We start from the raw sequence: 14942 nt of genomic DNA on the forward strand, positions 1-14942 counted from the left end.
AAATTGCTTCCTTATTAACTTGGGGAAAGGAGGAAGGAAGTGGGAATGTCCTGGTAGTGTTGTTTGTTGGGGGAGGTGGTGTTGCTGCTTGTTTTTGTTTATGTATTTGTTTTGTGCTATGCATGTTGAATGGGGGGGTACTGTCCATGCTCTGGAGGCTAACTGTGTGTGCTACCTGAATGTTTTGTGTGCTTTTGGGGAGATATTTGGGAGGGACGTTGCCTGTTAGTTGCTTTGTGTGTATGTGTTTGTCCCAGTTCTCTCTATGTGCTTGTGTATTTTGCCTAGAAGTAAGTGTGTGTGTGTGTGTGCGCGCGCATGTGTATGTTGAGCTGTTTGAGGGCTCATATAATAACTGCAAAACCCTCAAAACCTGTAGTGTTTCCTTACCTGTAAACAGGAATGTTCACATTAAAAAATCCTTTCAGTCAGCAATCCTAACCTTCTGGATACACTATTCCCTTTCTTTTACTCCCCCCCCCCCCCCCCGCAACATTCCTTCAATTGACACTAAACATTCTGTGGTTACTGATCATGTTCAGTCCATATTGGGCTCTTTTTTGAGTTGGTGCTACCCTTTTACATTTCGTTTGTCCAGAAAACAAACAAACAAACAAAAAACAGCTGCAAAACCCAAGGCTCCCTGCAATCACACTGATATGTTCCTTCTACCTCTGTGATTCGATTTTGACATAGACGTCAGCACTCACTGTCTTGAGTTTGTTTTTATCTTGTTCATCAATGAACACTAGTTAATGTTACAAAACTGTTCTCAGAATTGTTCCTAATACACAAATCAACATAGTTTAAAAATGAAAGAGATTTTGAGGATGCCAAAGTGTAGACATTGCAATTCAGCAAGGACATGTATGATTTAATTTATTCTGGTCAAATGTCATACATACATACATACATACATACATACATACAGTAGGCCCTTTGTATCCACTGGAGTTTGGTTCCAGGATTCCCTGTAGATACCAAAATCCATGGATACACAAGTCCCATTAAATACAATGATGTAGTGAAATGGTGTCTCTGATATAAATCAGTAAAATCAAGGTTTGCTTTTTGGAATTTAGATTTTTTTTGGGTGTGTGTGTGGATATTTTCAAGCCATGGATGGTTGAATCCATGGATATGGAGGGCTGATTGTACTCCTATGCTCAGGAAAACTTGGTATTTTATTCCATCTCAGTTCATAGTACAGATCCATATGATGAGAAAATAGGAAAAGGCCTGTCCTCATGTTCTGGTACTTCCTTCCCAAGAGCTTAGGTTGGCACCTTTCTTGCTATCTTTCCAAAGACCAATTGCTCAGGAAAAGGACTTATACAGTATAAGATTCTGGATTTTCTATTTGTTTCTTTTTAATAGTTCATGTTTTAATGGTTTTTAATTTTTTGTCCGTTTAATCACATTTTAAATGTTTGTATGCTGTAATTTTAGTTTGACAGCCAGTGTGGTATACTTATTTGAGCATTAGACTAAGACTCTGGGAGACCAGGGTTTGAATCCCCATTTGGCCATGGAAACCCATCATCTCAGCCTCAGAGAAAGACAAAGGCAACCCTCATCTGAACAAATGTTGCCAAGACCCTGTCAGAGGGGCAAGTCAGGAATGACTTGAAGGCACACAGCAACAAACAACCATTTTTTAAGCTATGTTTGTTTTAAATACAGAGGTCCCGCCACGTTTGCTGGGGGTGAAGGTGAAGGACCCCTGTGAATATGCAAAAACTGCAAAACAAACAAACAAACAAGCTTCATTTATATACCACTTCATACCGCCTAAGCAGTGTCTAAGCGGTTTACAACTGTAAGCTAATTTGCCCCCAACAATCTGGGTACTCATTTTAGCGACTTCGGAAGGATGCAAGCCTGGGTCAAGCTTGAGCCCTTTTGCTGGTCTTGAACTCGCAACCTTGTGGTTTTGAGTGAGTGGCTGCAGTACAGGCATTTAACCACTGCGCTACCAAAACAACACAGAACACCTCTCTAGGAATCTCCAGGTGCTCCAGTGCAACTCTGTAGTAAACACCTGCCAGACGTTGATCATAAAATCAGGTTGGAGGACCTATAAATGCCTAGAGAAGTGTTTCCCCTAGGAACGTCTAGGTTCTCCAGCATAATTTCATGGTCAACTTCTGGCAGAGCTGTGCTGGAGGACCTACTGATTGCTAGAGAGAATATACTGTATTAATCAAAATTGCAAATAATCAGATCCGTAAAAGTCAAAGCCACAAATGTGGAGAGCTAACTGTATGGTAAGCTGCATTGTGCCCCGAACTGGGAAAAGGCAAGATAATAATAATGATAATAATGAGGAGGAGGAAGAGGAGGAGGTCACTGTTGCCACTTAAGAAAGGGAGCTTTTCCCACTCTTTCTACACCTGTTCCTTATGGTGGGATTGGTGTCAACATAAAAGATAAATAGTAACAGTAAAAGAGCCTGAAAGAGGAGTTGAAACAAACTGGAAACAGAAGGAATCAGAGTTGTTGATTCCCCAAAACATATCTCAATATCAACAGCATGAGGATTCTTAATTAAGATATTTAAAAAAAACATACTTAAGTGATTTAATTATTATGGCCAGCATCCAAATAACTGTGCAATGAATTCTGAACTTCCAAGGAATCTTGGGCTTAAGCAAATTATAACTTCATACTACATCCTGTGAAGAAGAATTACTTCTAAGCAAGAGCAATTTTTTTTCAAAGTAAAACTCAGATCCTCCACTGTTTTTCTTGCCAGAAATTAATATGGCTTTCCTCTGCAAATATCTTCTGAAAAGCACCAGTCTTTAAAGTCTAAATCCAGAGCTCAACATCCAAAAAAACCTGATTTGATACAGATCAAATCAATTTAATAAAACTAAAATTTGTCTGACTAATTTGATAAAGATCGATAACTAATTTGGTAAAGATCAAATGTTGAAAATGTTCACCTTTTTGTCCTTTTATTAGAAGGAACATCCTAAAGCACCAAATAATCAGAATGAAGAAGATTCTATTCATTTGTTAAAAAGCAAATACTGTAATGGAAATCTTAGAGTTAGAATGCTTCTGATGTGCTTGCTTAAAAATACTGTAGTACCAAATAGGAACCCAGGAAATACAACCAACAAGTAAAGCAAGAGGGAAAGGACAAGTATCTTGTTAGTAAAGGGGGGGGAGCACATGTAGAAAGAAGGCTGAAGATAACCTCTCTAAAAGCAAACAAATGCTGAATTCCATCTAACTCACTAAAGAATGACATGCAGTGATGAAAACGAGGGTAATTTCACAAAACTTGCACCCATAGCCTGAAGTCTCCTGTCTCTCCAAGCCAATCCAATCCAATTTTAAATACATAAGGTTAAAAATGGGTTCAGCACGAAATCCTTCTGTCTCACAAGCATTTACAATATGCCCCTCCGGATGCCTTTCTCATTTTAGAGATTGTTTTTATGCTTGTGATAGAAAAGCGTTCAGATATATTTTCCTGGTCACAGCATAATTCACATACCATATGAGCAGTAAATTCCTCTTGAACTCCACATAAGAGTCTGTTACATGTTTGCTTAGAAGTCTCTGTCTTTCTCTCTCACACACTCACACGCCCCTATTACAAATTTTATTTCTGAATCCCAAAAGGCACACCCACTTGAAAATTAACAGATATGAAACCTAGCTGCATGACAGAGAAAACATTCCTGTTTTTGGAAAACCCCAGCAGGAAGTCAACAACAGAACCAAAATAATCAGGTTTGTAACTCTAAAAAAGCTCCATGGTGGTGATATATCGGTTACTTTCACAAAATATTTAACACAGGACAAGGTTACTATATATTAACTTAAAATACCAATTCTTACCCATGTGGTATATGAGATGAAGAGAGAGGCAGCTATTAAGAAATGTCATCTTCAATAAAGAATGAATACAAATTTATGAAATGGCTTTCCCTTCTCAACTTACCGGTAGCTAAAAATACAAATGCAACATGGTGCGAATGATCAAGGTGAAATGTCCACAACATTATCACCACACTACAGAACTTTCTATTCTATGCACACAAGTCAGAATACAGCTAAACATGCCCATATTTATTGTAGGCCTGAAAACTGGTTGCAGACTCCAGCTATGATCCTAAATCACACTGCAGGATTAAAGGGAAAAATAAAAAAATAAAAAGAGGGTTTCCTGAGAGAGAGGTGTTTCAATCACCAAGCTGTTGAGATCACATAAAGCAGGTGTTATTTAATGCAAGACAGTCTACTGCCAGCATCACGACTGCTTTAACCAAAGAAAGCAAAGCTAATCTGACAAAAATTGCTTTACTTACCTGTCCCTTTAACTATCCAAGGTTGCATCACAAAAATAGAGCCACAAGAAATGGGGAAGGGGGATTTTTCAGCCTGATTCACAGAATGTGGATGGTCAGCGGAGAGACCAAATACTCAAGTGAGCATTCATGCTTCCCCTCGTTTGCTTGCAGAGGAAGCTTTGCAGCTAAGCCTCCAAGACCTTCTCACGCTTCTGATCTCATCCACAAAACTGAAAGAGTATCTCAGTAGGACACTGCCAGCCTCTCTTTCAGATTCTTCTTGCTGACAGCCATTCTCTGGCAAGTGAAATGTCAAGAACCAGGCAGGGGCGGTGTTTGGAAAAGGAGGGAGGTGGAGGGATAAGAGATTCTCACCATCCATCAACCTCAAAACCTATTCAGCAAGTTGCTTGAATGGAGCCAGCATTTCATTCTCCATGGTAACCGAAGATGGAAGGAAGATGGAAAAAGCGCAAAAAGGAGGCACATTAAGAGCTGGTCTGGGAATAACGACATTAAAAACAGGAAGGGAGCATTTAAAACCTTAGCCTATGCCTTAGCTACCAAGTCATGAAAAAGAAAGGTCTCTTTCTGCTTCCACCATCTTTCTTCCCTGTACCAAATTTTGGGGGGGATACAGACAAAGCTCTGGGATGCAGACACAAACTAATTTCCTGCTCTAACTACTCCTAATGGAAAGCAAGCTGCTCTTTCCACCAGTGAAACAGAAGATATTGACTGCTTCATGCTCTCTCTGGGATCAGCACATACAAGAGAGCTAGGGGTGGGGAGAAACCCTTTTAACATTCAGTTTTTAGTAAAGGAAGGACAATAGCTTTGTTAGATTCTGCTATTCTTGAAAAAAATACAAAAATTAAATTGTAAAGTACAGTGCTACCTCGGGTTACGAAATTAATTCGTTCCGCCGTTCCGTTCGTAACCCGATAATTTCGCAACCCGAAAAGGCTTTCCGTTAGCGCTGGAAAGCCGCTAGCCGCGCTTTGCGTTTGAATTTCGCGCCGAAATAAATTTCATAACCCGAAAAAAATATCGTATCCCGGAACAGTTTTTTCCAATCTAACTTTTTCGTATCCCGGAAATTTCGTAACGTGATCAATTCGTATCCCGGGGTACCACTGTATTTAAATATTCAAATATATCATAAATATTCAATTTCATGAAAACACATTCAAAAAGTAAACAAAATTAGTGACATTATTTGTGCACTGGATACCTGAATACAGTTGGCCTTCCTTATACACTGATTTTTTATACACGGATTCAAGCATACATGGCCTGAAAATATTAAAAAAAAGTATAAATTTCAAGTATCAAACCTTGATTTTTCCATTTGATATAAGGGACACCATTTTGCTATGCCACTGTATTTCATGGGACTTGAGCATCCACGGATTTTGTTATCCACGGGGGTTCCTGGAAAGAAACCCTGGCGTATAACAAGGGTCCACTGTATAATTTAAGAGAGATACAATTTAAGAGAGAGAGATTTTCCATACTCTTTTAAATATTACAGTTTAAATTATATCCAATCAACTGTCTTGAACTTTATCATTCTAATGAGATACATACACACACAAAAAACCCACCCTTTCATCATTCAATTAATATATTTTGTCATTTCCCTTTCCTTGTTCAGTCAATTTATACATGCATGTCATATTAATCACCCATCGAAGGATTACTTTTTCTCCATTTGTAAGGATCACTGTATAAGCTGTTATTAAAACATGCACAAATTATTTATTAGCAAAACTGTCACTAAATCTAATGTTATATTCTAACCCACCATACCATTAGTTCTCAATCCCTCATTTTTGGACAAGGGATATGACAAAAATATTCTATTTAATTGGTACTTAATGCTACATAAGTACAAATCTGCTGCCATATCTCCAAAGAGACTTCTCTTAAAAAACAAACCAAATCAACTATTTAATTTGGAAATGATTTGATGATGGCCTGCCTTTAACAATAATTTTCTATATATCATTCAACACTGCCTTATTTATTGAAAGAAAGCAGTTGTTCAGAATCCGAACAATCCCCCCCAAAACCATATTTATATAAGAGATGGCGAATAACATTCCTTCTTTACAGATACTGAAGGAATACCTATTATGAGGTGTGCTTGATGCATTTCTTGTTTAATCTGATTATACATTTTAATAAAATCACTATAGAGCTTGAAAGTAACAAATTCCTTTCTCCAAAAGGTATAACAAATTTACATTCTGAATATAACTTAGTGAAGGATAACCTCAGTCCTTTTAAAGGTTCTTTTCATTATGAGGGGTGGCCTCATTAAACTGTGGCAGCAGAATACCATATGGATCAAGTGATGATTCATGCTATGGCTCATGTTAATGCCCTCAGGTGGTTTGGTTTTTTTAAGTAATTAGAAGTAACTATTTTTGAGAATCATAAGTACTGTAATTATAACTGTAACTGTAATTAAGAGAGTGAAAAGATGGGATTGTACCTAGGACATGGTGGGCTGCAGAAGTGAGTAAGCGATACTGATTCTTAAAGCAGCAGGATCCAGCAGGAGTACGCCATTTGAACCTGGCTTATGTTTACGTCCAAACTTTTAAAGTGATTTAACATGGCTTCTTGATCACACCATTTTATGCAGGAAAAAATTACGCCACTCCCAGCAGCTGGTAACTAATAAAACATTTACATGTCCATTCTAGCCTACAAAAATATATGCTTCCCCCATTCTTTAACTGTCACAATGCTGAACTGGTAAGTTATTGAACATAATACAGTGAGCCTTTGGTATATGCAGGGGATCCGTTCCGGATCCCCCCCCCCCCCCGTATACCAAAATCCGCGTATGCTCAAGTCCCATTGTCCCTCTCCTCCCTCCCTCCCTCCTTCCTACTTTCCCTCCCTACTTACCTCCTTGGTCGCCACTGCCACCACCTCGGCCTCCTCGCCTCCGCGAAAAGGCCGGGTGGTGTTGGAGGCCAAGAGGCCTCCAGGCCGTCACCTGGTCTTTCCGCAGTGGCGGCGACGGTGAGGAAGCTGAAGCTTGGCCTCCAGCATGGCCTCCCGGCTTCCTCGCAGCTGCGGCTTCCTCGCCGCCACCGCCAGGAAGGGCAGCCTGGAGGCTTCTTGGCCTCCAACACCGCCCGGCCTTTCCCATGGCAACAGCAGAGGTTGAGGCCGCGAGGATGCCGGGTGGCAGTGCTGGAGGCCATGAAGGCCTCTAGCATGGCCTCCCAGTATCATCGTCACTGCCACTGCTGCAGAAACAGCCCTTCTGCGGTGGTGGCGGCGGCTAGGAGGCCAGGAGGCCATGCTGGAGGCCAAGCTTCAGCTTCCTCGCCACCACCGTTGCCACCGCCGCGAAAAGGCCAAGTAGCAGCCTGGCGGCCTCTTGGCCTCCAACACCATCCGGCCTTTTCACAGAGGCAGCAGCGATCAGGGAGGGAGGGGGACTTTTATCTCCAATTGTGGTGTGCGTGCACGCGCGCTGCCATTAGGGACAATTTCCGGGTTTACGATCCACAGATGCTCAAATCCGTGTATAAGAAGGGCCAACTTTAATAATTTTGGTAACACATTCATTCTTTCCATCCAGCTGGGTCCTGGTGGTAGCAGAGACTACAGAAATATTTTCCTCTCTATTCTTCCCAGTCACTAATGCCACATTCCTATCTATTTATCCAAATGTCCATTTCCTTTATGCTATTCTAGCTGAATTCTCACTTCCCCTATGCTACCCCAAAGTGTTACTTTTAAAATTTCCAATTAAATTTTGTTCATTGTAGAATTCCTGCACTGTTTATTGTTGTTAACTGCCCTCAAGTTGACCCCTACTTATGGTGACTGTGGATGAGATGTCTCCAATACCCTCTGGTTTATTTTTGCCAATTTATCTTATTGCAACTTCCACTTCTCTTTTTAGATTTTGGAGTTCATCCTCATATGGTTCATCACTCCATGTGTCATTCATTTTCTCATATCTTTTATATATCTCTTCTGTGTATTCCATCTTTCTAGTTCTTCTTAATCTTGTACAGTGGTGCCTCGGGTTACGAAAGTAATTCGTTCCGCGGCCGCTTTCGTAACCCGAAAAGCCTTCGTAAGCCGAAATGCCATAGGCGCTAATGGGGAAAAGCCGCGATTCCGTGTAAAATAGCGCCGAAAAGCACCAAAAGTTTTTTCGTAACCCGAAAAAACATTCGTAACCCGGAACAATTATTTCCAATGGGATTTTTTCGTATCCCGAAAATTTCGTAACCTGGGTATTTCGTATCCCGAGGTACCACTGTACTGTGTTCTTTTTCTTGTCATGGAGCATCCCAGTCCTTGGTCAGAACTTACCTTTAAGTTCCCAGATTTTGTGAAAGACATCTCTGGTTCTTTCTTTTTTATTATTGTCTTCTGTTTCTCTGCAGTTCCTTATAATAGTTCTCCTCGTCCTTGTGTACTAGTCATTGCACGTTTGAATTCATGATTATGAGTTTGTTCCTATCTCATTTAACTTTTGCCTCTCTACTTTCCTTTGTTGCCTGGAATGTTTCATCTGTTATCCATTTATTCTTCTTTCTTTTTGTACAGTGTTAGTGTCTTCCTGAATCCATTCTTAATTATGTTCATGGTTTCTTCCCATAGTTCTTCAGGTTCTCTGTTGATTATAAATAGTGCGAATCAGTTTCTTACACTGTCAGTAAATTCTGCTGGGATATTGCTCAAGTCATATTTTGGTGTAATGACTGTTTCGACTTTCTTCTTTAGCTTTACACTGATTTGTGAAATACATAGTTTGTGGTCTAGTTTTGGGTACAAGAGTAGAGCTTCTCCATCTTCTGCTTCCAATTATATATCTGATTTTTGTGTTGGCCATTTGGTGATGTCCATGTGTATAATCTCCTCTCTGGTTGGATGAAGCAGATGTTTTCAATGAACAGGTGGCCAGTGAATAGGAGACTATCAGTCGGTCTCCAACTTTTTTTCTTATAATTATATCTCAGCACTATTCTACAATCTTGACTGCCTACTTAATTAAACTTAGTTTAAAGGGGCTGAAATTAAGTTAAACTTAAGAACTTAAAACTAGTAACACATTTGCTCTTTCTGACTTTGAATATTACACCTTCCCTCAAAACTCTGGTTGCTTGCTTGCTTTATTTATTTATTTATGTGTTGTATGACACAACTATGAACATTTATCAACAGGACAGATTCGTATTAGTCATATTCATTATTCATATTAGTCAACTGGTTTTTGGTTTCTTAGAAGTTATATAACAAAAACAATGGAGTTTCGAAAATAAGTGCACAGCAAGTTCCTTGTGAGATTTCAAATATACCAACATAAATGTGATTAATTATTATGAAAACTAGTTCTGGTATTTCACAGGTTTGAAATAAAAATGATCTGCCCTCTAAGTGAGTGGTCATCTAATTAAAAAGATGCAGTTTTAAATTTATCTGATCAATAATATGGACAGGTTGCATACCTGTAACGGTATTTCTTATCTCATCTCATCAACACCACCGTCATGTACCTCTGCTTCGTGAACTTGAACCTGAGGAACTGGTGTCGGTGAACAATGACGAGGTGACTAAGAGGCGGTCTCGAGCTCCTCCTCGGAGAGCTGGTGGAAGGCCAACATCTCAAGGCGGAGAGGTGGCTGAGGCCAAGGCTATTGCTGGACGGGCCCAAGTAGAGCTGACTTTGAACGGTAGCGACGTGTCCCGCATGGGTACCGAAGGAGATGAGTGGTGTTTGGAAGAAGACTAGGTGCCTTCAGGAGTCTTGGCATGGGCCTTCTTGTGGGAAGAGCATCTCCTGAATCCAGAGGTTTTTTCTTCTTGGAGGAGCCCTGAGGAGAGTCATCTCCTGAATCCAATGGCCTGTGCTTCTTTTTGGAGGAGGATTTTGAGCTTGAATCCGCTAGGGAGCTCGTACCCTTAACATGGGCCGAATCCTTCTTGGAGCTCAAGTCCGTAGACTTAGTCTTATCCTTTTTGGAGGACTTAGACTTGGACTTCGACTGTTGTGCTCCTTCAGTCCCATCACCCTTTTCAAGGATCACGGTGGTGGTGCTTGGCTCAGTGGTGGAGCTCTGGGCCACGGAACCAGCAGCAGCTGGTACCAACTCCGAGGCAGCAGGTGCCGAGGTGGAGTGGGAAGCAGACAGAGGCTTCAGGACCTGTTTGTACAGGGCAGCCAACAAGCAGGAGTCGCAGTTCTTCCTGGCCTGAGGAATTAGCGACTTGCAAAGGGCAGAAGCCTTGGTATTGTGGGCTTCGCCGAGGCAAAGAAGGCAAGAAGAGTGAGGATCCTGTCCGGGGATCTTACCCCCACAGAAGTCGCACTTTTTAAACGGCAACGGAGACATCACGAGCCGAATCAAAATCCTTAAGCCAGGTCGTAAAGATGCACAGAATGGCCAACAATACATGGGGGGGGGGGGGGTCAGATCAAGAATGGTCAAGCTGTCTGAGGTCAATTTTCCAGTGAAACAAGCGGATTAAGCAGAAGCGAAGTTCCTCAAGCAGCTAATACGGCAGAAAAAAGGAACTGAGGAAAGAGCGGGAACACAAGGGGCTTATAAGGGATGGGCAGAGCTACCGCCAAAAAGTTGCAAAGTTAACTTTGCTCAGTGATTCCAGAAGCTTTCCGAGCAGCACTGTGTAGGTGCAGTACAACCCATTTGTATGATTTGCAGAGACCACAAAGAAGAATTTCCATTATTCAGAAGCTCATATGTAGTAAAGAGCCTTTTTTAAGTTTTATTATCTCAAATCTGAAATCTTATGGACATGAGCAGATGCCACGTCAGCTCTCAGTGACTTCTGTAGAGTACATTTTCTTCAATGCAGTTATCAGAATAAATGGCTGATGCTGAGATGTGCTATCTTCAGATTAACTCAATAAACCAAATAGCTTTAGAACAAAATGATTAATTCTCCATATTTTATTTATTAGAAATATTCTATACCATTTTACAGTTGAACAAATTAAAAAAAAATACATCTATAAAACAGAGCCAGACAGGTGTAGCAGTTTGAATGTTGAACTGCAACTCTTACTCGCCGATGGAAATCCATTGGGTGACCTTCAGCAAATCACACTACCTCAGCCTCAGAGAAAGGCAAAGGCAAACACCCTCTGAACAAATCTTGCCAAGATGACCCCATGATGGGCTCACCTTAAGGTTGGCATAAGTCACAAATGACTTGAAGGTACAGTGGATCCTTGTTATACGCTGGGGTTTGGTTCCAAGATCCCCCATGTATAACAAAATCCGTGTATGCTCAAGTCTCATTAAGTATAATGACATAGCAAAATGGTGTCCCTAATAAAAAATGGAACATCAAGGTAAATTTATACTTTTTTGGAACATTTTCAAACCGTGTATGCTTAAATCCGTGTATAAAAAATCAGTGTATAAGAAGGGTCGACTGTATACAACAACAAAATTACACAAAACAAAAATTATTCCTAAATTATTGATAGGCTACTTGCAACCATCTAAGAAATATAATTTGAGCAGCAACCAGAATACGTTAGCAGCAGCATACTAGGTCATTAAAAAAATGGAAGGATACTTTGAATACTAACAGCTCTTTGTAGGCTCAACAAAAAGGTAACCTTAACTACATAAACAGATGATCACATAAATTTGTTCTACTCAAAGAATAACAAAATTACTATCATTTAATGCTTTAGAAATATGGGATAACAGAAAGCCAAAATTATTCTATTCCATCACCTAGTCACAAAAAAGACCTCAAAGAATGTACACTTAAATATGCATACTTGAAACAAATAACAGCATTCATTATAAAGTATTCAAAGTAATTGACACAGCTCTGTGTTTATAGGCATGGGCTGAGAGCAGATAGAAGGGAAAAGACAGCTTACCTTGGAGTTTTCTGATTCACAGGGAGAACCTGCTGATCACATTGCTGGCTTCCACAATGGCGCAACAACTGACACACAGTCTGTACTGTCCCAACCTGCTGTGAGGATGGACCCACCAAAATGGAGCATTCACAGCTATAACCCTCACCACGCAATTATTTTTCCCCCCATTCAGTCGCAAATACATGTGCTTGCAATTGCCAATTGCCCCCGTCCCACCCAGCTGCCAACTCCTTGGACACCCTGTGCAACCAGCTGCTTGATCACACAACTACTCAAACAGCACATCTGTAAACCCAGTGAAACACAGGCACAGCATGATCATGATGCTCCCCTAAACATATTCCGTTTCTGCCCCATCCAATCCTCACCACTGGACCCCCTGTATTGTTGTATATTGTTGGTAACCTGACGTGTTTGTCTAATTTTGCTCCATGGGGTATGCAGTGAGTTGATGGTGCAGCTTGCCCACTTGTGCAATCAATTCACAGGTGGACGGAAAATAAATTTATGGCCAGCAATGGTGCTGTTGGATTGCCTGCCCCAGTGTGCTTGCTTTTGATCACCACCACATTAGTGTGCAGTCCACACACCGGTGAAATAGTTCACACTTTCCATCCTGGAGCAGAGCAAACCAGGATTTTTTTTTTTTTTTTTTTTTTTTGCTCCAGTGTTAATCCCCAGAGCACAGCTTGAGTCTGTTTTCCTCCCGTTCCAGACATGTGCACTGTCTGAACAGGTAGACTTCAAGATGCAGCAGCACCATTTCTTTTAGCCAATGTGGAGAACCCCATGGTTCCTCGCAAGTTTTGGTGGAATTTGCATCTAGATATGAATTACCACCCACCAAATCAATACAATTAGTGTTTATTCAGAAACAATTTCCCCTGATTTCAGAAAAAACATACTCTACGGTACATTGGCATGGACTCTAGTCTTAATAATGCAGAATGATAAAGTTACAATTTTATCTTTCTACAATATCTCACAAAGCACACGATAAGATCAGACAAATAGATCTGGCCGTGTAAAGATATGCACAGTGGAGAGAGCAACTGTTTTCTTTCTTTCCTTTGTCAAATGTAATTGAGAAATGAATTAGATATCTATCTTTATAGTGAGCAAAAATAATATAAATAGTTGCATGGAAAGCTTTTGGATAGTACAAGAGTTAAAAAAAAACACAGAAGGGTAAAATACGTTTGACTAGAATTTGGTATTGTATGGCTTACATTTGGACCTTGGAAGCAACTGGTTATAAAGAATATATTATCTGTAAAGAAGTCTTAACAACCAAGAGTTAATTATGTTACATCATGATTGTTAATACAACAAGAAATTATTTTATTCCTTTTGTGAAGTGAGTGTAACTGATCTAAGTAGATTTTATAATTATTGGTGCTTCAAACATGCATGATTTTCTCTTAAGACTGGTTGCCCCAGATGCTGTTCAACAGCAACATCCATTATTGCTCACTATTGCTTATATTGGTAGCAGATGAAGCTCAACAACATCTGAAGAGCCACACAATCCCACTCTGATCTAAGGCATGACAAGGCATAATTTGATAACTGTTCACCTTTTAAAGACATTCAGTCTAAAACCTCCATTATAAGATTCTTAAGCTGAACTGCAGAACTCATGAGCACAAAAACATCTGGTCAATTTTTTGGGATTGCCTGCTTCTTAAACCTGCCCCTCCTAATTATTGTTATATCACCCCGCCTAATGAAGGGTTCTGGAAAACTCAAAAGTATGTACACTTTTGTAGTATTTTAATTAGTGTAATCCCACTTCAATCCAAAGGGAGAGGTGGGAAATATAAATAAAATTTATTATTATTATCAGTCTCAGTGAAGTATTGCTTATTTATGCATTTTTGTTCTCATCATGAGCATAGCTATCTTTGTTTTCTTGTTTTGGTCTTCAAAACTGTAACTGTTATGGCATCTGACTACTTTCTCCCTGAAACTCCTAACTGGAACCAATTACCTTCAAAAGTTATATTCCAAATTGTAATGTTACATGGAATAGAAGCTAGTGGGAATTTTAGCTCTTCACAAGAAACAAAGCTGTAGTTGCTATGGAATACTAATCATAACTTATTAGCATATTTATGATAAAGGTTTATGGTATCTGTATGATACATGTGTTTTCATTTTATATTTTGTGTGAATGTATAAAAATACAGTTTGTGACAAGGCCCTCAAAAGCTGCATATGTATCTTCGGGAGGGGAGATTCACACACTATAGCTACTTGCAGCTTTTTGTGACAATCAATGTCTCACGATTCCCTGCACATGCAATGGTCATTATGGCCTGTTAGAGACTGCCAAAATTAAGCTGCTTCAGGTCTCTTTGGAGGTATGCTGTTTAAATGATGCATGCATCTTAAGAGTCCGGAAGCTGCACTAAAGCTGCACTCCAGTGCTTAGGAATGGAGTGTGGCTTTGGCGCGACCTCCGGACTCTTAGGACCCATGCATCATTTAAATAGCATACCTCTAAAGAGACCCGAAGCAGCTTTATTTTGGCAGTCTGTAACAGGCCAATATGCCCTACTTTCCTCAAACAAAACAGGTAAGGAAGTAAGTTAATTCATTCTACTTTGCATAATTTAATCTAATTGAAGATTTTTTAATTTCTAAGGATCTAACAATATGATACACGATAACAAAATCCAGCAAATTAAGAAAAATGCACACTTCTCTTTTAAGAACACTGAGCA

General features: G+C 40.0%; 1 protein-coding gene across 4 annotated transcripts in view; it reads right to left on the bottom strand.

The window, feature by feature from the left end:
• Window positions 1-14942, bottom strand: part of NDST2 (N-deacetylase and N-sulfotransferase 2) — a 109459-nt gene that overhangs the window by 72818 nt on the left and 21699 nt on the right. The window contains exon 1 of one of the 4 annotated variants that reach the window (XM_042459701.1): window positions 4326-4498. The exons of the other annotated variants lie outside the window; for them this stretch is intronic. The gene's annotated coding sequence lies outside the window, so the exon portion shown is untranslated. Of the gene's footprint in view, window positions 1-4325; window positions 4499-14942 lie in introns of those variants that run through there. 4 annotated transcript variants of the gene reach the window in all.

The sequence above is a fragment of the Sceloporus undulatus genome, chromosome 3 (assembly GCF_019175285.1).
Source record: "Sceloporus undulatus isolate JIND9_A2432 ecotype Alabama chromosome 3, SceUnd_v1.1, whole genome shotgun sequence".
NCBI classification, from domain to species: Eukaryota; Metazoa; Chordata; class Lepidosauria; order Squamata; family Phrynosomatidae; genus Sceloporus; species Sceloporus undulatus.